Source organism: Microcebus murinus, chromosome 14, assembly GCF_040939455.1.
Source record: "Microcebus murinus isolate Inina chromosome 14, M.murinus_Inina_mat1.0, whole genome shotgun sequence".
Classification (NCBI taxonomy): domain Eukaryota; kingdom Metazoa; phylum Chordata; class Mammalia; order Primates; family Cheirogaleidae; genus Microcebus; species Microcebus murinus.
In genome coordinates this window covers 16,047,171-16,068,189 of record NC_134117.1, presented here as the reverse complement: position 1 = coordinate 16,068,189, position 21,019 = coordinate 16,047,171, and the positions used below count along the sequence as shown (strand labels likewise).

Genomic DNA, 21,019 nt, shown 5'->3' with positions numbered 1-21,019 from the left:
GCTGCAGATTCTCCAGCCGTGGCCCTCTGCCAGAAGCCCTGGCCCTGGCTGCGGCACAGCAAAGCTGCTATGCTCAGTGAATTCCTCTCTCCATAAAACTGCAACCAGTTTTGTTGTAGAAGGACATGCAGGGGCAGCCATGGCATTCAGGGACCCCCTGTTTACCCCGTGACTCCGCGTTGGGGAGCACAGAAGATCCTCAGGTCCTCCAAGAAGGCTCAGCTCCAGGCCTCCCTTCTGCTCTGCCCTGGGCAACACGACCCTGGAGCTGACTGTGGCTGCCCATGCCCGGCTGCCTCCCTGGGTCCTTGTCTGACACCCAGCCAGGGCTCCAGAGAGGACCGTCCTCGCCGAGCAAGTGGGAACTCGGTAGGATGTTCCTAAGCCCGGGGTGGACCCCATGGGAAACCCACCGGCCATTCCCAAGGGCTGGCTGGCCACAAAGTCTTCCAATATTAATAATAACAACTGCTGGCAGTCTCACTGCTGTATTTATTGCTGTCAGGTAGGAACTAAGTGTATTAGCCCTATTTTACAGATGCAGAAACGCTTTCGAACTATTAAGAAACTTGACCAAGATCACACAACTAGTAAGGGATGAAGTCAACATCTACCTGACTGCGAAGCCTGTGCTTCTGACCACTATGCTGTAGGTATCTCCAATGCTTCCAAGGGGAGGCCACCACGACCCTTATAATTACCGGAGGGCCACCAGCCACCTGGAGTCCCTGGGGAGTGAAGAGAACTGATTTCTAGTCCTGCCGGTCGGAGGCTAGGTGACTTTGGAAAATCACATTTCCTCTCTGTTTCTCAGTGCCCTCCTTTGCAGGGAGCTGTGACTCGTCAAACAGGACAATCTGCAGTGTTCTGCATGGCAGCACCTGGGGTAAGGAGACCCCGGCACACAGGAAGAGCAATGAGGGGCTGCCCCATGCGGACAACGGCACTGAGGTCCTGGCTCCCCTCCGGCCGCCTGCTGCTCCAAGCCGGCCGCCCCAGCAGCGGTGCCCTGGGTCGCTCCCTGGGTCCTCCCAAGGAAGGGGTGGGAACAACAGGGTTCTTTGACTTCACAGGGACTCTTCCTACTGCAGCCTCCAAACAGCGCCCCTGGCTCTTTTTTTCCAAGTCTTCTTGGGCTTTAAGACCTTCCTGCACCTACTGGGAAGGAGCCAGAGAAGCCCAACATGGCACGGGGAGCCCAGGCTCCCAGCCTCCCACTCGTCACTCTCTGCAGCCCAGTGACCAGAGCATTGGCCCTGCCCTGTCTGGCAAGCTTAGTGGCTTCCCCTCACCCACCCCGCCCCCACCTCCTCATTACAGAACAAAGGAACCTGGCTCCTTCCCGCCAGTCCAGAGAGGGTTCCTAATTGGCTTTCCATTAAAGAGAAAATAGACTACTGTTTCCACCTCATTATTTATGAGTCTTTCTGGAAGTGCATTTCCATGCACTCTGGGATTACTCACGCCCATTTTGCTTGGCCATATTTTATGATCTGTTTTATTTATTCAGGGCCTCTATTGGGTACTCACATCTGAAACCAATTAAAAACCAAGAAATAGGAAAAATCAAATAAACACCTGGAGATGTCCAAACCCAAAGTCTTTCTGAAGCCTGCTATTGGCGGGACCAGCATGGCCACGCCCCCCGTCTCGGTCCTGGAGGCATCAGGTACAAGGCCACACAAAATGGTGGCCCACGGACTCACAGACTTCCTGTCCACAGAGCCGGGGCCGAGGCTGCCTGGCTCTTGGGTTTCCCTTGGTCTCTCTGTGCAGGGCAAGGGTATTGCTGTTTCATTTTTGCACCCTCCTCTCTGCCTGGTGCATAGTAGGAACTCAGTAATTCTTTGCCTGGCCTGGTTGTCATCTCCACCACACTTTCTGTGGGTGCACATGTGGACACAGGTCGCACAGCGGGCAGGGCCAGTGTGGAGAGCCATCGCCACGAACCCAGGAACAGTTTGCCTTTGATAAGCACTGATTCCAGCTCCCTCTGGAAGGGTTCCTGGGGCTAACACACTCCCTTTCAGTCTCGGAAAAGCAGCTGCAAGCTTGGTTTTTCTGAAACATACACCCTCACCCACTGGAGCCCAGCACTCAGCAAGGCGCGGAAAGGGATCCCAGGAAGAAGGCGGCAGGCCCTCCCGTCCTCTCCAGGAAAGCCTGGGACCGTTTCACACGCCTTCACGGGACTTGCCCTGCATCTTGCTTGCCCAGTGACATGCAGAGAAGCTCCCTGCTTCCCGCAGGCTCCCCGCCTCCTGCCACTCAGCCCCTGCCCGCTCCCCACCGCCCCCCTGCAGAGTCAGTGCACGGGTTGGTGGTCTCTGTCCCGAAGGCAAGTGCCCCTTCACAGTGTGGAGAGGGACAGGAGCAAGTGGGGCGGGCAGGCAGCTGGGGGCAGAAAGGCCAGCGCCTCTCGGGACTTGGTAGCGTCTCCGTCGGGGTTGGAGGAAATAGCGCCTGTCACGTCTACAACTTTTTTCCTCTCGAGGGTATGTGTGATGCTTGTTGGAATCTGATTTTCTTCACACCCACACACACACACTCGCACAGCCACACACACACAGGAATGCAACTGGGCCCCTGAATTCCTGGGAATAGCTTATGGACCTCTTATGGAACTGCTTATGGACCTCTCCCTCCCACCCTCTACTTTCCCTCAGTAATTTATATTGATTCCTTCATGTTAGTCAGGGTTCTCCAGGAAAACAGAGCCAATAGGATCTATCATCTATCTATCTATCTATCATCTATCTATCTATCTATCTATCTATCTATCTATCTATCTATGGGGAGAAAGGGGGAGAGATGGAGAGTATGGGAATTGGCTCACACAATTATGGAGGCCACGATGTCCTGTGATCTGCTACCTGTAACCTGGAGGACCAGGAAAGCTGGTGGCATAATTCATTTTGCATCCAAAACCCAAGTCCAAAGGCCCTAGAACCGGAGGAGCTGATGGTGCAAGTCCTGGCTGGGTCTGAAGGCCGGCAACCAGCGGTACCAGCATCCCAGGACGGGAGGAGATGGATGTCCCAGGTCAAACAGCGAGAGCAAATTCGCCCTCCCTGCGCCTTCCTGTGCTCTTTGGGCTGTCGGTGGCTGGGATGCCATCTGCCCACCCACGCTGGCGAGGGCGGATCTTCTTTACTCAGTCTGCTCCGGAAACTCCCACACAGACACGCCCAGAAGCAGCTTTACTAGCGACCTCAGCATCCCTTGGCCCAGGTGAGTCGACGTGGACACAGAAAATTCATCATCATATCCTTCCTTCGTTCCCCCATTTGTCCGTGAGTTTGCCAACAGTGTGCTGAGTGTCCCGTGGCGCTGGAGCCGTCCAACCCCGCAGCGTGCCAGCTGTGCCTCCTCTAGGGCGACATGCTAAGTGAAGAGGCTGCTCTTCGCTTTGAACGTGAGAACTCTGAAAGTCATCAGCTCTCGGGACAGGAAGGGAACTAAGAAACTGACACAATTCTACTCGTCCACAAACCACTGCTTCCAAAGCTGAGGGCCGTTCTCCTCTCTCTCGGTCACATTCTGGCAACCGTGACCACTGCTTGCCGCTACAAATGGCCGGCCCGATGCTTCTGAACATGAGGGACAAAGTTTCCGGATCTTCCTGTTCCCCACTTTCTTCGCCAGCACGTGGGGCCGATGATGGGCAGGATTCAGGGTACAAACAGGCAAGCGAGCTCAGTGACACCGAATCGTTCTATGTGACCATATCGGCCCCCTCTCAGATTAATATTTTCAAATGGATAAAACAAGATACAAAAGATGAAAAGGAAGCCAATTGTATTAGAATACGGTTATCAAAATATTTTTAAAATTATAGTTAAGTAATTTATGTGCTACCTTCTAAACACATTGAAATAATAAGGCAACTTTAATTTAAATTTTATTTTTTAAGACAGGTCGACAGGAAGGGGGTTGTTTCTCGACCTGATCGTGGCCAGTATGGCATGCCTCTTTTGGAAAGAGCAACACATGTGTCATGTTGGATGTCAATTTTGATGGTTCCGAGGGTTGAAAATCCTGATTCTCAAAGATGAGTTGTTGCAGATGCATTTAAAAAGTTCACAGCTTGCTTTACAAGGAACACCTGAATCCTCCAAGGTTTATGGTTAAAGCCCAATTGTGGGAACACAAAACTTCACGACTATGCCCAGAGCTGCTGGAGAGTTGGCAGGCAGGTCCCATAAGTATCTCAGCAGACACGGAGCACAGGGGGGACTCAGCAACCAAGGGGCAATCGAGTAACTAGCAGAATGTCAAAGTAGAGCACAAATGATATTTCAAGATCGACCCTGTCGTGCGATACAAAACTGTCTGGATTTCTCATGGTGACAGAGCCCCAGGTACTGCTAATACTACCATGGTTTTACAAGAGAAGGAAATACGAAAATTCAGGTGGAGCCTACCAAAGATAATTTCCTGCCATCTGAGTTCACGGACCCACAGAAGACTCTGGAAGTCCATGGATCCCAGATGGAGAACTGCTGTTCTAGAGGAGGAGCAGAGACAAAAGTCAGCTGGCGGCACAGAACTGGAAAGTCCCGGATGTAGGGCAGCCACGGAACATCTCAGCACCGGGGTCCTGGGAAGGCCTTTAATGAACAAGAATGTTCTAGTTCTAATGTTTGGGCTGCAGTGATGCAGCCTCTGCGAAGCCTGAGTCTGCTCCTCCTCACTCTCAAACACGCCTAGAGCAAGGGGACCTCAAGTTCGAATCAAGGAAGGGGCTGGGTTTCGTGTTTGCGTCAACCCAGAGGGACTGGTAATGTGTCTACAGATTGAACCAATTCAGCCGAACAGGAGCCTGGGGCAGAAAGATAAGGTCCACCTGGAAATTTGCAGACCCCCAAGAAAGGGCTTTGCGTAGCCGAAGGCCATGGCGTGCAGGTCCAAGCTGATCTCTTAGGTCTCAGGGTCCTGAGGCCTAGATGCCAACATTGGGTGGCATCTAGAAAGGTCACAGGGCCTCTTGTGCAGGAGGAAGTCAGTCCTTCCTAGCTCTGAGGCCTGGGAGGCTGCAGACAGGCCGTCCCGGGAGCCCCCTGCCCTCTCGCTTGCTTTCTCCACGGCACACAGCCTTCCCCGTGTGCATCCAGAAGAGAGGTGAGGCCTCAGTGGGCGTGGGGTGCTCCCGTCACCGTATCTAAGGCTTTGGGCCTTTCCGAAATCGGAGACTGGCTCTGGAGGCTGCGACCCGGGCGGTGGCTGCGGAGGAAGCCCTAACGAGAAGCTGACAGCCGAGTCCCCTCCGAGCCGCCCGGCCTCGGCACGCCCGCCGCCCCCCGCCACGCTGCCTTCCCCACGCTGGGTTGTAAGTGTTTCTCCTAATCTCAACCTCCGTTCCTTTTTCCCCATTCTTCTGAATGTTAAAGTCACGACCTTTGCGGTTTATGGGCCACCGGAGACCGAACTAAATGTGTTAGCTCAGAGTCCAAACAAGTAATAGCCAGCCAATTAAATTAATAATCCATATTGTTACAATGTTTAACCACGGCTGTTTCCTCAGCGGTCTGTTTAAATCACAGCCAAGGCCTGACCTATTAAAATGAATAACTGGAATTATGAGAAACTCCATTTAATAAACACAGCGAGGAACGCAGCACAATTGGGCATGAAATATTTATTACCACTTGGAGCACAGAGCTGTTTGGGACTTTAAGATGGGATTAATGAATGCGTTTTAATTTCTGACTCGCGAGGTGGGAGGTGGGGCTGGAACCAGGGACCCTTTGGCAGATTCCTGGAAAAATCAGCTCAGGTTATGCTATCACGTTATGTTGTGGCTGCCTGTTTCTGTGTGGGCCTTGTCCAAGCCACTGTGAGAAGAGGAAGAGGTGTCTGATCACAGTCCTCTGGGGACCTAGTACTTGCTCAGTAAATGTTACTCAATGGACGGACAGACAAACGGATGGATGGATGGATGGACCAATGGACAGACTAATGACAGATAAAACATTTTGACAGTATAGTATCTGCACTGCAATGCTATAGAACACAGAAAACACTTAGCACAGTGCTTGACACATTCGAATCCCTCAGTAACCGTCATTACAGTTAGGAGACCAAATTCTGGTTCATCTACTAGAAAATCCATTCGCACATTTGGCAACTCTTTGGAGAGTCCCAGAGCTGCCCCAGGACCCAACTTCGACCCTGACCAGCCCATTTATCTTTGTGTGTGCTTGGGAGCCTGATTGGGAGCAGACCCTTTTGGTTTACTGTTTTTGGCTTTTCTCAGAATAAATTCCTCCTTTCCTTGTTTTCCCAAAGCTCGGTGTCTCATCCCTGCGTTTGCCCTGGTGTATCTCGTTTTCCCAGGTATTGCTGTATTTCACGGGGATCTGTTTCCTTTTCCCAGAGATGTCAGCTCTGAGGTTTTGATAACGGGTTTAGAAAATGTGGTTTCTGTAATGATAGCCCTTAGCAAGTTTTGCAAGCGGGGTAATTATTGGGGATCTGCAAACAAGATAACTGAGGCTTCTCCATAGGAGAGCCCCAAATGGGAAAAGCACGGCTTAACACCTGCCAAAACTTGCTCTCCAGAGAAGGGGGAAAACAGATGGGCGAAGCCATGTGCTGATGGGGCACATTTGACATTGTGAGGCCTGACGGGGGATGCAGGAGGACAGGAGTGGGGCAGAGACACAGGAAGGCACAGCCTTGGTTTCCCCTTTGAGACCCAGCAGGCATCCCCTGGAGGCTACACAAATACCCCGAGGTCCAGAATCAAATGTGTTAATGAATGCAAGGCAGGCAAAGGGCAGTCTCGTGGGAGAATCTTGAAACTAAAACCAAAAAGAGGAAGGCACTTTGTAAAGGGGGTCGATCACTATGTTTAGGTATGATGGTTCTACTTGTGTGGGAGATCCGATGGGATCTCACCACCTCCCTACTAAATTCAAAAGCCAAGAGGGGTCCCAACTAGGAGGAGTGTCCTAAGTGGCCTACATGGCCTCAAGGGACGTAGCAGAGGAAGCTTGCCTGATCCTAATAGACCTCCGAAGGGCTCTGTCTGTGCACAAACTGCAGGTCTAGTTCGTCCACGTTACCGTCTGCTACTTCTGTCCCTTCAGTCCTTGAGGAGGATGAGTATACAGCTGTGTTGGAATCATATTTTCCTGTATGTTGCAGGAGGCTTATGTGGAATACGAGGTATCTATTCTCAAAGAGAGCTCCAGCCTTCCTGGTAGAAGCCTTCCGAATTAAACAACAAGGTGGAGTTGCTTCTGCACCACCCATGCCACCCCTACTACGTTGTGAGTTCCCATAAGGTAAGACTGTGCTTTATTCACTGTCTGTATCCCCCACCGTGACGTGCACGGTAGCCGGCACCTGGTAGGTTCTCAGCAAATGTCTGTGGATACTAAAAGTACCATTTCTGAATGTTCCAAGCTCCGTGCCATGTTCTTTGCGTGTGCTCTCTCATGTTCTCTTCCCAACCACCCTGTGGCTCTCTCTTATCCCCCCATTTTATAGACGAGGCCACTGAGACATACGAGGTTCAGCACTTGTCCAAGATCATCTAGATAATAAGGAATTTGCAGCCGCGTCTGTTTAATTCCCGAGCCTTTGCTTTCATTGTCGTCCCATTCTGTCCCCAGGAGTGGAACTCACACGCAGCTCAGCCACGCCATGGACACAGTGTTTGAGCAAGGCTGTGAGGGGGAGGTAGAAGAGACAGGAGGTGGGGGAGGTTCGGGCAGAGCAGAGCTCATGGTTTTCTCCGATCTGGAAGACACACGTTTTCTTTCACGTCTCCCCAGGGCATTGCTGAGTTTCCCCCTGTGCTCTGTGCCTGCCGGGCGAGATGCTGCTAGCAGAGAATCCCGTCTCTTCAACCTAGTTCTGGTCCCTTAATGCATCCATGAGGGATGGCAAGAAGGCCTAGAGTAGCAGGCAAGAGGTGTGGGGGAGATGAGCAGGCTACTGAGTTCTTCTTGTGCCTTCTGGGGGAGACGCCAATCATTTCCTCCCTGCCCCACACCACTTCCGTGGGAACCTTTGCAATAGACAACCCCGGAAGGGCAGATGCCCTGGAAGAGAAAGCCCGAACCCCGCATGACCCCACCCCACCCCCAGCCATTCCACCTACACTGGGCCCATCAGATTCTCTCCCCCGGGAGCTTGGATGGGAAGCACTGAGAGTAAATCAGTTGTCATTAGGGGGCTGAGCCGGCAGGTCCTGTAGACACAGGGCTTGAGGTCGCCATTTTGTAGAATTTCATGGAATCTTGAGCAAGTGCATAAAGTGGGGGCAGCAAAGCTGACGCCCCCCGGAGAGGGAATAAAGTAAACAGCTGAGATCAGTGGGTGATCACATGGCCCCAGACAAGGAGTAACGGAGAGAAGAGAACCCAGAGCAGACCACAGCAGACAGAAGAGGGAGGGTAGCTGTCTCGGTTGCTGAATCGCAGGGTCATTTCTTGTCCTGAAATGATATACAGCTTATGATAAATCCCTCTTCACTGAAGCCATCTCGTGGAGTCTCTGAAGACACCCAGAGAAAGGAGACAGTGCAGGTGGATAGACAGGGGTTCAAGTCTGCCCACATGGGCTCTCCCAGAACTCAGGTCAGCTCCGACCCAGGTGGTGCCGTGCCTTCTGAGACCTGGTGGGAAAAAGGACCCTAGAGTCACTGTTGTCTCTGTATGTGTTCATAATTACAGAAAGACTCAGTGTTTGCAAGACCTCTTTGAGAGGTCTTTCACAACAGGTTAAGCCTTTATCTGCATAATAAATTGGATATTTAAGATCAACTAGGGCTTACTCATCAACAGTGTAGTATTTTCTTGAAGATATCTACACTGATACTTCTAATTTCAGTGTATGGTTTTACTTAACTGCTTCAGTGGGGATTGTTAACATAATGCCAGCATTTCAAAACTAATCTTAAAAAGGAAAAAGTAAATACATACTCAAGTTTCAGCTTTTACTGATACAATAAATATGATGTCAATGTGCTAATAGCACTAAATGAAGACAGCCACGGCAAGTTAAATATCAAGCCACAAATACTTACAAATATAATCCAAATATCTATAGAAAACCTATATGAATTGCTTGCTCTAGACCTGGCATCAATCTTTACCCAAAGAGCTCCAGTTTTGATGAGAAATAATATTTAGAGGCCATAATCTGATTTCTCATTGCTGCTGTGTTGGTCACTGTTTTTAGATGTTTAAGTAGAAAGTGATGAAAAAATATTATTTTAAGGAAAACTACATTATGAGTTTATACAGAATATCCAGATTTAACCTAGAAGTATTGGGTTTTTACTTATCCAACTTTATATATGTATTTATTTTATGGTGAAAAGCTTGGTTCCTAACAACACTAACATAATTACTTATCTGAAATATATGAAATAGTTTCAAAATGACAATATCGACACTAATGCTAATGATATGATTCTAAAGGTACAAAATGAGAATCAAACACTTGTCATTATCAGAAGGCAAACAGCTACTGAAGACTTCTGTAATTATAGGAATAACCTGAAGTGGCTCCCCTCTGGCCAAAGGTGTAGAAATTTGAGCATAAAAATACCTGTACTAAATCAAAGCACCTCAAATATGTCTATGAGTTCATCATGACACTTTTTAAAAAACACTCTCATAGGTAATTTTTGGAGATGGCGAGGGACCTAATTCATGTTCTGAAAACTGGCAAATAAAAAATCAAGTATTTACCTGCCTTTCTAACATGAATTGTATTTCAGAATAATCAAATAGTTGATGTTGGAAAGTTCTTTTTTTTATAGATAGTCCTCAGCTAATCTGTGCAAAAAGAGTGACAGAATTAGAATGTCACCTTTTATAGCCCTAATGAAATAATGGATCCAGTGTCGTCCAGTGAAAAGTTAATGGGGAATTTGGTAGTGAATGGGTCAGGCTGACAATATCTGAGCCCACAGATCCATCTTATTACAAATAATGTTAAATATCCCCTCATGTAAAGGAATGCAAAATACACAGTTCTATTTATGAAAGATTCTTGTCAAAAAGTCAAACCTGAATCTGATCTGGCTGCTACATTCTAACAACCATTTGACAGAAGGTACAGGGGACCCTGGGAGGCCAAGGTGGGATGATCACTTGAGTTTAGGACCACTTGAGTTCCAGACCAACCTGAGCAAGAGTGAGACCCTGTCTCAACAAAAAATAGAAGAATTACCCAGGTGTGGTGGCATACACCTATAGTCCCAGCTACTTGGGAAGCTGAGGCAGGAATATTCCTTGAGTCCAGGAGTTTGAGGTTGCAGTGAGCTATGATGACGCCACTGCATACTAGCCTGGATGATAGAGTGAGACTCTGTCTCAAAAATAAAAAAAAGAAAAAGGTACAGGGGACAGAGGAACATGTTAAACAACACCCACATGATGCAATCTGCAAAATCCAGATTGTGGGAATCTCTACAGGATGACAACCCCATTTGTTCAACAAATAAAGTCAAAGAGAAGAGGGGGACAAGGCACCTATACATTAAAAAAGACTTAAGACAAAAAGCCATAGAGTCTATGATTCCTTTTTTTTTAATTTTTATATGATTCCTCTTATATAAAATATTTAGAATAGGCACCTCCATAGAGACAGAAAGTAGATTAGTGATTGCCATAGGCTGGAGGGAGAAGGAAATAAGTAGTACCTACTGGAAGAGTATTTTTCTGGGGTGATGAAAACATTTTGAAATTGGAGGTAGTGTTTGCACAATGTTGTGAATGCACTAAATGCCACTGAATTTTCCTCTTTAAAATGGTAATTACATGTCATATGGATTTCACCTCAATAAAAAAGAGAGAAAGAAAGACTCAAAGGATATATTAATAACCACATGTAAATGTGTAGACTTTGTGTGGATCCTGATTCAAATAAACAAACTATAAAAAAATATGAGACAATCAGAAACATCTAAACATTGACTGGATACTTGCTGGTATTTTAATAAATTGTTATTTTTTAGTTTGATAATAAAATTATGGTTATCACCAAAAAAAGCCTCTCATGTTTAAAATATATACTAAAAATTCACAGTTGATGTGACATCTGGGATTTGTTTTAAAATAATCTGGTGTGTTTGTGTATGTGAGTAAGGAAAAGTAGGAAGATGTAAGTGAAACAAAATTGGCCATGTGTTGATAAATGTTGAAACTGGGTGACGGCTATATGAGGTGTCTCTACTTTTGTATTTTAAAATTTTTCCACAATAGAGTTTAAAAAAATATATCCAAGAAGTTGGTCAGCCAACACTTTAAATATAGTTAACTTCCCTAGTGATCAAAGAAATGCAAATTTAAAAGATAAGATATAATTTTCCAACTATCAGATTGGCAAAGGTCAGGAGAATGTTAATACCAAATATTGGTAAGTAGTAGAGTGACAGACACTCTGTGCACTCCTGGTTCACTTGGCATGGCCTTGGTGTCACCTTACTACAAAGCATCTTGGCAGTATGAATGAAAAGCCTTAAAAAAACATGGGTACCGCTTGCCTCAGGAATTCTACTTATAGCAATTTATTCAAAGGAAATGGTCATACAAAGGCACAAGCTATTTGGTCAAGGATGTTTACTACAGAATCATTATAATAACAAAAAGTTAAAACAACCTAAACACATACCAATAAGGAAATGGTTTTAAGACCAAGGTATTATATATCTACATAATGGATACATTAAGAGCTGTGATGAGATGCATATTTTATTAGCATGGGAAGATGCGTCATAAATACATTAACAAGGGCAAAATTCAAGTTTCAAAGGCTGTATGTGGTAAGACACTTTTTTTGTTTTGAAAAATGTGGAAGGAAAAACTTTCGATGATGATAATCTCTTGATGTTGAGAATGTGGATTATTCTCATTACTTTTCTTTTGCTTAACTTTTGTTTGTTTGCTTTTCCTGCTTGAGGTCTTTTTTTCCTGGGGAGGGGGAAAGAGATAGGTGGGAGAAGGGGAAGGATTTCTGCACATGTGAGTTTGGGTCTCTTTTTTCCTTTCCTTCCCAAAGATCTAATCAATGTAAAACCAATCAATCAATCAATCAATAAAATAATAAATGTGGTTAAAATAAAAGCACCACCAATAACAAGAAGACAGACATAAAGAGTAAAGGGGAGGAAACTAAGATACAGGGGAGCTCATGCTGCTTTTTCATTGTTCTAAATGGATTTTGAGTCATTTTGGAATTCTAAATTGTGAATTCCTGTATAATTAAAATCACCTTTGCCAACAGAGTAGATCTTAAATATTCAAAAAAGAATATGTGAGGTGATTGTATATGTTAATTAACTTAATCATTTCATGATGTGTACATATATCAAAACATCACATTGTACTCCATCAATATATGTGATTTTTATTAGTCAATTATAACTTAATAAAGCTGGGGAAAAATTAAAAATTAAAAAAATAATAAAATGGTCTTTGCTTAATGAAATGACCTGCAATCTGGAATTTATTCCAAAGTCATCCAGGGTTGAGCTATGGAGGAAACAAGTCAGGCTGTGTGTTGACAGCTCTTAGACCTGGGTAACTGGGTCCGTAGGGGTTCGTTTTATTTTGTTTTCTATTTCTTTGTGTGTTTGTAACTTTTCATACTAAGGTTTCTTTTCTGAAAAAACTTAATAATCTTTTGCCAGTACAAAATGACATCTTGCCATCTTTGGTCTCTGCCCCACCCACAACATACAGTCAGCAATCACAATGGGCCAGCGTCATGCCCAGAGACATTGACACTGTCTGGACTTGGATTGCTAAAATGGGCTCCCCTCTCCTGTGGTCAGAAAGGCATTGAACTGGTTTGAACTGGTTCTCTTCTAAGAGCCCCCCCCCCCCCCGTTCTGACTTTTCCTACCTGCACAAAATAGCTGTGATGGTTAATTTTATGTGTCAACTTGACTGGGCCATAGGATGCCCAGATAGCTGGTTAAACATTATTTCTGGGTGTGTCTGTGAGGGTGTTTGCGGAAGAGATTAGCGTCTGAATTGGTGGAGTCAGTGAAGCAGAATGCCCTCCCCAGTGTGGGCGGCTATCACTCAATCCTCTGAGGGCAGGAATAGAACAAAAAGGTAGAGGTAGATTGAATTTTCTCTCTTTGCCTGTTTTAGCTGGGACATTGGTCTTCTCTTGCTCTTGGTCTGGGACTTAGACCATTGGCTCCTGGGATCTCAATCCTTCAGACTTGGACTGAACTATACCACTGGCTTTCCTGGGTCTCCAGCTAGCAGACAGCAGCAAATAATGGGACATCTCAGCCCTGGTAAACACATGAACCAGCTCCACATGGCCAGAAATATAAATATATGCAAATGATATAGATAATACTATAGCTATCTAGGGCCAGAGTCACAGACTTCAGCCACAAGTTCCAGCAGAGCTACTGTGACAGCCTTTCCCTCCTTAGCACCTTCATCAGTCCGACTTCTATGTCACCCTGCCTGTGAGATCCTGCTGCTGCCCCCTGCCACACAGGCCATCTCTTTCTTAGAGGAAGGAAGCATGAAACGGTTAGTGTGTTTGGTATTCGCAGCCTAAATATCCGTTCTCACTCGGCCACTTCCCGATACTTTCTCAGCCATGCATATTGGCTATCAAAGTGCCCAGAATGCAGAATTAACTATGAATATTCATGAAGTCATATTATGAATAATACTTCTTTAAAAATGAATAGTCTTCTGGCTCTTCGCCCTGGAAATTGAATTCTTCTCCCATACTTTGGGTCACTAGGAGATTGTCAATAGCAGTGTTCAGCAAACTATGGCCCACAGGCCAAAGGTAGTCTACCATCTATTTCTATACGGCCTGCAGGCTGAGAATGGGTTTTACATTTTTAAATGGTAAAAAAAATTTAAGAAAAGAAAAGTGCTTTGTGGCATGTAAAATATGAAATTCAAATGTCAGTGTCCATGCGGTTTTATTGGAACACAGCCACACTCATTTGTTTACATGTTGCCAAAGGCTTTTGTGCTAAATGACACAGCTGAGTAGTTGCGATAGAGACCATATGACCCACACACCTAAAATATTTAGTATTTGGTGTTTTATAGAAAAAGTCTGCTGCCCACCGCTCTATCGCCTTGAGGTTCTTCTGAATGCCCTTTGTGGTGACCTCCTCTTGTCTCATAGAGCTGAACTGCAATGTCTTCCATCACCAGTAGGTGAGGCCGTCCACCACACGTCAGCCTGAAACCCCCCCAGATTTGAGGCTTTGGATTTTAGAAAATTCATCCATCCGTTCAGCAAAGACGTAATGAATACCAACTTCGAGCCACATACAGTTTTAAGTTCTAGAGTGACAGCAGTATGCCAAGCAAGCAGAAACTTCTGCTCTCTTGGAGCTGAGGTGCAATTGAGGGGTGATGACCACAAATATTAATAAAAAGAACAATAAAACACAGTATGCACAGTGGAAATGAGGTGTGGAGAACAGTAAAACAAGGTAGGGGATGCAAAGGGCCAGAGAAGGGGAGAGTAGTGATTTTAAGTCGAATTAAGAAAGACTTCATTGACAAGGTAACAATTGTCCCTGACATCCTGAAGGAAGTAAGAGAGCATCCATGAATTTATCTATGATAAGAACATTCCAGGCATAAGGAAGAATAAATGTAAAACTCCTGCTGTGGACAGCACCTCTCATATTTAAGGAGTATCGAGAGCAATGAGGAGCAGGAATTGAGGTTAGGGGGGCAAAGAGCAGAGAAAGATCACCTGGGGTCCTGCAGGCCATATTGATGATGCAGTTTTTATTCCAAGTGACATGGGAAGCATTGGGGGATAAGAACAGATAAGTGATATAACCTGATTTCCAATTCCTTATTTAATATCTGTCTTAAATATTCTGTAACTACTTTATATAAATGAGGCATACCTTTTGATTTCTTAAGTTTAAAGAAGAGTGGAAACATATGAGGATAAGTATGAAAAGTTGAGTAACAGGAAGAAAGCATGTTAGTGAGTGTTTCAGTTATCCACTGCCATATAACAAATAAACCCAAAGCTTAGTGGTTTAAAAGAGCAATGACTTATCATTTGTCATGATTCTGTGGGTTTGGCAGGTTGGCCAAGTCATTCTTCTGCTTTTTTGGCATCAGTCAAGGTTGCTTGTTCAGCTGAATTCTACTTGCATCTGGACTGGGCTGGAGGGTCTGAGGCTTTACGCACATGCCTGGAACTTTGTTGTTCCTCCACATGGCCTCTCAGGCTTCCTTACAACATGGTGGTCTCAGGTTTCCAGGACTACTTCTGGGAAAGCTGGCTTCAGAGGAAAAGCAAAAGCTACAAGAACACTTAAAGACTAGACCCAGAACTGGCACAGTGTCATTTCTGCCACATCCTATTGGTCAAAGCAAGTCAAAGGGCCCACCCAGGGTCAAAGATTGGAGAAGGAGATTCCAGCTAGTGGTGGTGGTTGGACGGATTGAGCAGTGAGCAGTGTGCGTGAACTTGGAGAGAAGAAGCTGGTGGTGTCCATCACTGGAGACTATCAGAGTGGACAAGAAACATGGATTTGCTCCCCTCCCTACACGTTTTTGGTCCCTTCCTGTCCTTTTGGTCATTACATGTGCATGATGTTGTTAAGCTTGATGAGTGGACTATAATTGATTAACTTTATATTCTTAAATCACGAGATTCCCTAAGTTCTGGAAATCATTCTGCAAAGCTTCCTGAGCTCTGTCCATGAGCTCCCCATAGCCTCTGTCCATTTCCCTCCCTGGCTCTGCAGGCCCAGCTGTCTGGCTGAGCCTCTTTGACACGGCCCAGTTCCTGGGCACCATCACACTCCAACAGGCAGCTGGGCCAATTCCAGAAAATGGGGTGGAGTAGTGTGGTATTCTGCAGAATTTGGGAAATGTGGTGTAGCTCTTTCCCCAGAAGAAGCCAGAGCTGGCCAGACTAGCCAAATGTGCACCCCAGCCATGACATCATCCCATCTCCCCAGAAGGAGAGGAAGTGGAGGGCAGTTCATTAAAATGACCTGTGATCTTTACGACTACAACTGAAAACTTTTTTCTGGAAACAATTTCAGAATTACAGAAGAGCTACAAAGATAGTGCAGAGAGTTCTCACACCCTTCACCCAGCTTCCCCTGATAGATAGCTGATCATGACCATAATCCATCTGTCAAACAAAGACATCAACGTTGGCATAGTACTAATAACTAAATGAGAGACTTATGTAGATTTCCCCAGTTTTTCCAATGTCCTTCTTCTGTTCCAAGAGCCCACCCAGGATCCCCATGGCGTGTAGTTGTCATGTGTCCTCCAGTCTGTGACAGTTTCTCAGCCTTTCCTCATCTTTCATGACCTTGAAAACTTTTGAAGAGTAGCGGTCAGGCATTTTGTAGAATGTCCCTCCATTTGGGGTTGACTGATGTTTTCTCATCATTAAACTGAGGTTACAAGGTTTGGGAAGGGGTGACGTCCCTTCCTCCTTGCAGCATATCAGGGAGCGTGTGACATCCACCCGTCTCATTCCTGGCGATGTGGACCTTGGTATTGACCTTGGGAAAGTGGGTATTTGTGAGGTTTTTTCACTGTGAAGCTGCTGCTATGTTTCCCTTTCACTCTCTGTTTGTTAGAAGCGAGTCACTGAGTCCAGCTCACACTCAAGCAGATGAGAATCGAACTTCTGGAGGGAGGAAACTCTAGGCTTTTAAAAATACCAGTACTCTAGGCAGGGCTGCCAGGAGCAGGGAGGGCCCCAGGCCTGCCCACTGACTTGCGGGTGACCTTGGCTGAGTCACCCTGTCTCTCAGATCCGGATTTCCCTCCTTCGTCTTCTGAAATCCTTGACCATCTCCCTGTCCACAGCTGACTCCCAGGAACCACGGAGGATTTAACTGGCAACGTTTTGAGCTGCCAGAATATAGACCTGTTAGGGGACAGAGGGACCTTGTGAATGACAGCTGGGGCCCCTTTCCTGGTCTGTAAGAATTTTCCAACCCTGACACCCATCATCCCCACCACAGGAGTAACCCATAAAACGATGAAGCCGTCGCTATTTTTATAAAATGTTCTCATATTATAAACATGCTAACAAGGGCTTTGTGTAGAAGGCAATATTTTTGCAAAGTGAATAATTCCCCTGAATCAGTCTTTTCGTATAAAGCCAGCTTTTCACTTATTGGATTTGCGTAACCCAAGGGGCTCTAGGAATTCCTTCCAAAGTACACGCTGTCTTTGTACAAACGCTTCTGAACAGACAGAATGTGTTCCACGTTGATGGTAATGAATTGCTTTAGGATTGTAAGTCATAGTAATTGTTTCATGTCGCCTCTTTACTAGCTGGGAATCCTGGCCAGCCTGTGCTCTGACCATTGACATTTGCAAGAACTAAACCCCAAGAGGATTGCTGTTTGGTGACTTTAGCAAAGATAATGCCTGGTGAGCTATGTTTTTCTGGGAATGGGTGCACCAGCTGGGATTGGATGCATTTCTCCATTTCTTTGGCAATCACACCACTCTACGTGGGCTACTGTGTCTGGACACAAAGTTTTGCATCTTGTACAACTCAAGGGCATTGTTCCCAGGGATTCTGAAATGGCTGGTGTTCCCTGGAGCTCAGCAATGCGACAGCCCCGTCCTCCACCCCTTGGGGACCACTGCTGAACACACCCAATCACATGCCCAAGATCAAGTTCTCCGATGAGCCTTGAGCAAGGACGATGTAGCGCAGAATGCCATTAGGTCAAGACTTTGGTGTCATCTCCAAATTCATCTCCACTGACAGTCATGCAGGTCCTCTGTCAAGGTAAAAGAAGACATTCATCCTAGACTTTTCCTCGTGGCCATGCCTGGACCACCCAGCCTAGGCAACAAGAAATAAGGTAATTTATATTAATAGATCCTCTATTGTCTTGAGGATGGCATGATTACCCAGCTTGTGTTGGAGGAGCGGTGTTCAAGGGTTTCTTTGTTTAAATGTAAAGAGTTAAAACAGATAAGAATTTTTAGTACTCTTTTGGCATTTCTTCATTTTTTTTCAACATACAAAGAGCCTTGAAAGTGGAAGTGATCCGGAGTCCCTCTCACCCTGGGAAAGGCCAAGAAATGTTGTCTCTGTCCTCACTGTCTCATCACTCCCCATGGCTAACTTTGCCTTCCTCTCTCTGTTCCTAAACACCTCCGGTCCTTTGCCACGCTGTGCCCCTTCCTGGAAGGCTCTCTCTCTGTCTCCCTCGTCTCTGCTTATCCAACTCTGTACTTCTCAAGATCCGGTTCAGCCAGTGATCTTTAGGGGACCCTTTCTGTAAGTGCTTTAGCCCCCAAACCAAACGCCACCCTCAGCTACTGCTGCAGAATGGGCTCTTGGAAGAGGAGGACATGCCACCCATTTACCATGACACATTTCTTTTACCACACCCTTTCTTGTTAAATAGAGTGTAATGATAGGCACATAGTAATTTTGCCAGACCAGTACTCACTCCTCCTGTTTTTGTTTTTTGGTTGTTTTTTTTTTCTGAGCTCTGTCACCCAGCCTAGAGTACAGTGGCACCATGGTAGCTTACTGCAACCTCAAACTCCTAGGACTCAAGCCATCCTCCTGCCTTAGCCTCCCGAGTAGCTGGGGCTACAGGTGAGTGCCACCACGCCAGCTAACTCTTTTCCATTTTTTGTAGGGACAGGGTCTTGCTCTTGCTGGTCTCAAATTCCTGGCCTCAAGTGATCCTCCCACCTCGGCCTCCCAGAGTGCTAGGGTTACAGGCGTGAGCCACCACGCCCAGCCTCACTCCTCCTCCTTCTGAAAAAGTATCTGATTTTCCTTTAGGGACCCACTCCTCTCTCGTCCTCTCTCCCCTGTCCCCCAGAATCCCAGCTAGAAGAGCACATGTGGCCTGGCCAGTCAGTGCATTCCATTCTGCTGCTCAGATGTTTGGTTCTGGATCCATCAAGGCCACCATACGGAAATGCTCCGCCCGGGCACGGGGCCACATCAGAGTCAGAGACAGAGCAGAAAGACAAATGATGGCAATGTCTGAGCCCCTGGATTCAGCTGTACCTGAAATGAGAATTATCCCTTGTACTTTTCTGGTATCTAAGCCTGTAAATTCCTCCTTTGCTTTAGCCAGCTTGGTTTCTGCCACTTGCAATCTAAAGTTCTTTGTGGGCAAGGATCACACCTTATTTACCTTGACATTCCCCTATGGCAAGTGCAGTACTTGGCATATATATAGTAAGTGCTGCAGAAATAGTTATTGCTGAGATAGGGGAAAATATGCTAAACCAGCCCGTTCAAAGGGGGAATTTTTTATTTTATGAAAACTAAACAAGCCATGGTGTTTCTTCACCTCTTACCTAGTGAACAAGGTCAGGGAGGCAGCCTGCAGCCTGGGTGCTTCTCTTTACTCCCTGCACTCGTTCCTTCTCCTCTGAGCTGTGACTTCTTGAATGAGACTGTGAACTCTTAAGTTCAGGCTGTCTGGCTTCAAACCAGTCTTTTGCTGCTCATAAGCTCTGTGTCCTTAGACAAGGTATTTAGTCTTGCCGACCCTCAGTTTCTTCAAATGAAAAATGGGAAAAATAATAGTATCTATGTCTTAGGTTGCTATGACAATCAAATGAGTTATGCCTCATAAATAGAAAAGGCTGACTTAATGTCATAATTCTTAAAATGCTAACATCTGCTCCCTAAAGGCTGAACCTGTGAGCCTTTTCCCATGGCATCCTAGGCAGGGCGTTGAGGCCAGGCCCTGCTGTGAGCAAAGGTGCGGACAGTGCGAGAGAGCTGGCCAGAGGAAAAGAAGGTGACCTCCCAAGTAATAGGTAAAGAAAATCTCAGTTTCCCATAACTACAGCCAACCTCTGCCAGGAATAAGGGCACCACATCTTCTTAGACTTTATAGCTCTTTTGCTGTACTTCATCGATGAGTCACCGGCAGAAAGAACATGAGCTCTGGAATGTGACTGATGGTTCAAAGTCCAGCTCTGATCCTTCACAACACTTTGGCCTCTCTGCACCTCAGTTTCTTCATGTGCAAAATGGGACTTTATTACCAACAGCGGTAAGATCATCACTTAAGCTAGGAGACACTCAGGTCATTATTTAACACGGATGTTTTAAGCCCAGCCTGTGTTACGGACCCTCTGACACGTGACAGGGTGAACAGGACACTCACGCACTCTGCCCTCACGGACCTTCGACTAATGGGGAAGGGAGTTACCAGTCAAGGAATTCTAATAAAACATGGCGAGTAATTGGATAGGGGAAGTGTTAATACAAGGAACTCAAGAACTGCTAATGGGAGGTGCCAGGTAGGTTAAGCATTTAGGAGATGAGTAAATGAAGGGGAGTAGAAGGACTGAGAAGGAGAGAGCAAAATAGAGAAAAGCAAGGACAGCCATGGAGTGTGGGACATGATGACCATCTCCCCCAACGTCCACTCTGCCTCTTAGCCTTGTGATTTGGGCGGGACCCCTCTCATCTCCAGCTCCAGGGGCAGCTACAGCCCCTTGTCATAGCATTTGATTAAAGTAGCCCAGTCTTAAGCCACATAGCACATGGTATTGTCCTGGCCAAGCAATTGTTTTAGGATGGTCCAATTACAGCAAAGATAAAGACTCTTTCTCCCCCAGCTTTGACCTGAAAACCTTTGTTTCCTCTTGGCAACCGCCTAACAACTACTATCAGGAAAATCAGACTGAGGACAAAGGCAATACCTCTTAGAGGGCAAAACTAAGAGAATCGCAGAGCCAGAGCCCTGATCAAACTGTACCTGAAGCTTAATAACCACTGGTCTTTTGACTGATGCATGAGCTAATAAATTCCCTTTGTGTAAGCCAGCTTGAGATGAGCTTTTTCTTATTCTTTATGGAATTATTCTAACTAATATACAGGGAAGAGTAATTTGAGAAGTAAGAAGCAAGTACAGTAGTTCCTGATGATATCAACATGTCAAACGAATCAAGGACACAAAGTGCCCATTGGATTTAGCAACGTGAAGGTCATTTATGACCTAGGCAAGATAAGTCTCAGTGGTGGGGGGTGGGGTGACAACCCTATGCAAGCT

The 21,019-nt window shown here is 46.1% G+C and overlaps 1 long non-coding RNA gene across 1 annotated transcript in view; it reads left to right on the top strand.

The window, feature by feature from the left end:
- Positions 1-21,019, top strand: part of LOC105875138 (uncharacterized) — a 79,354-nt gene that overhangs the window by 10,932 nt on the left and 47,403 nt on the right. Inside the window, exon 2 of the long non-coding RNA XR_012922804.1 lies at positions 7,150-7,289. This is a non-coding gene — a long non-coding RNA (uncharacterized LOC105875138). The remainder of the gene's footprint in view (positions 1-7,149; positions 7,290-21,019) is intronic.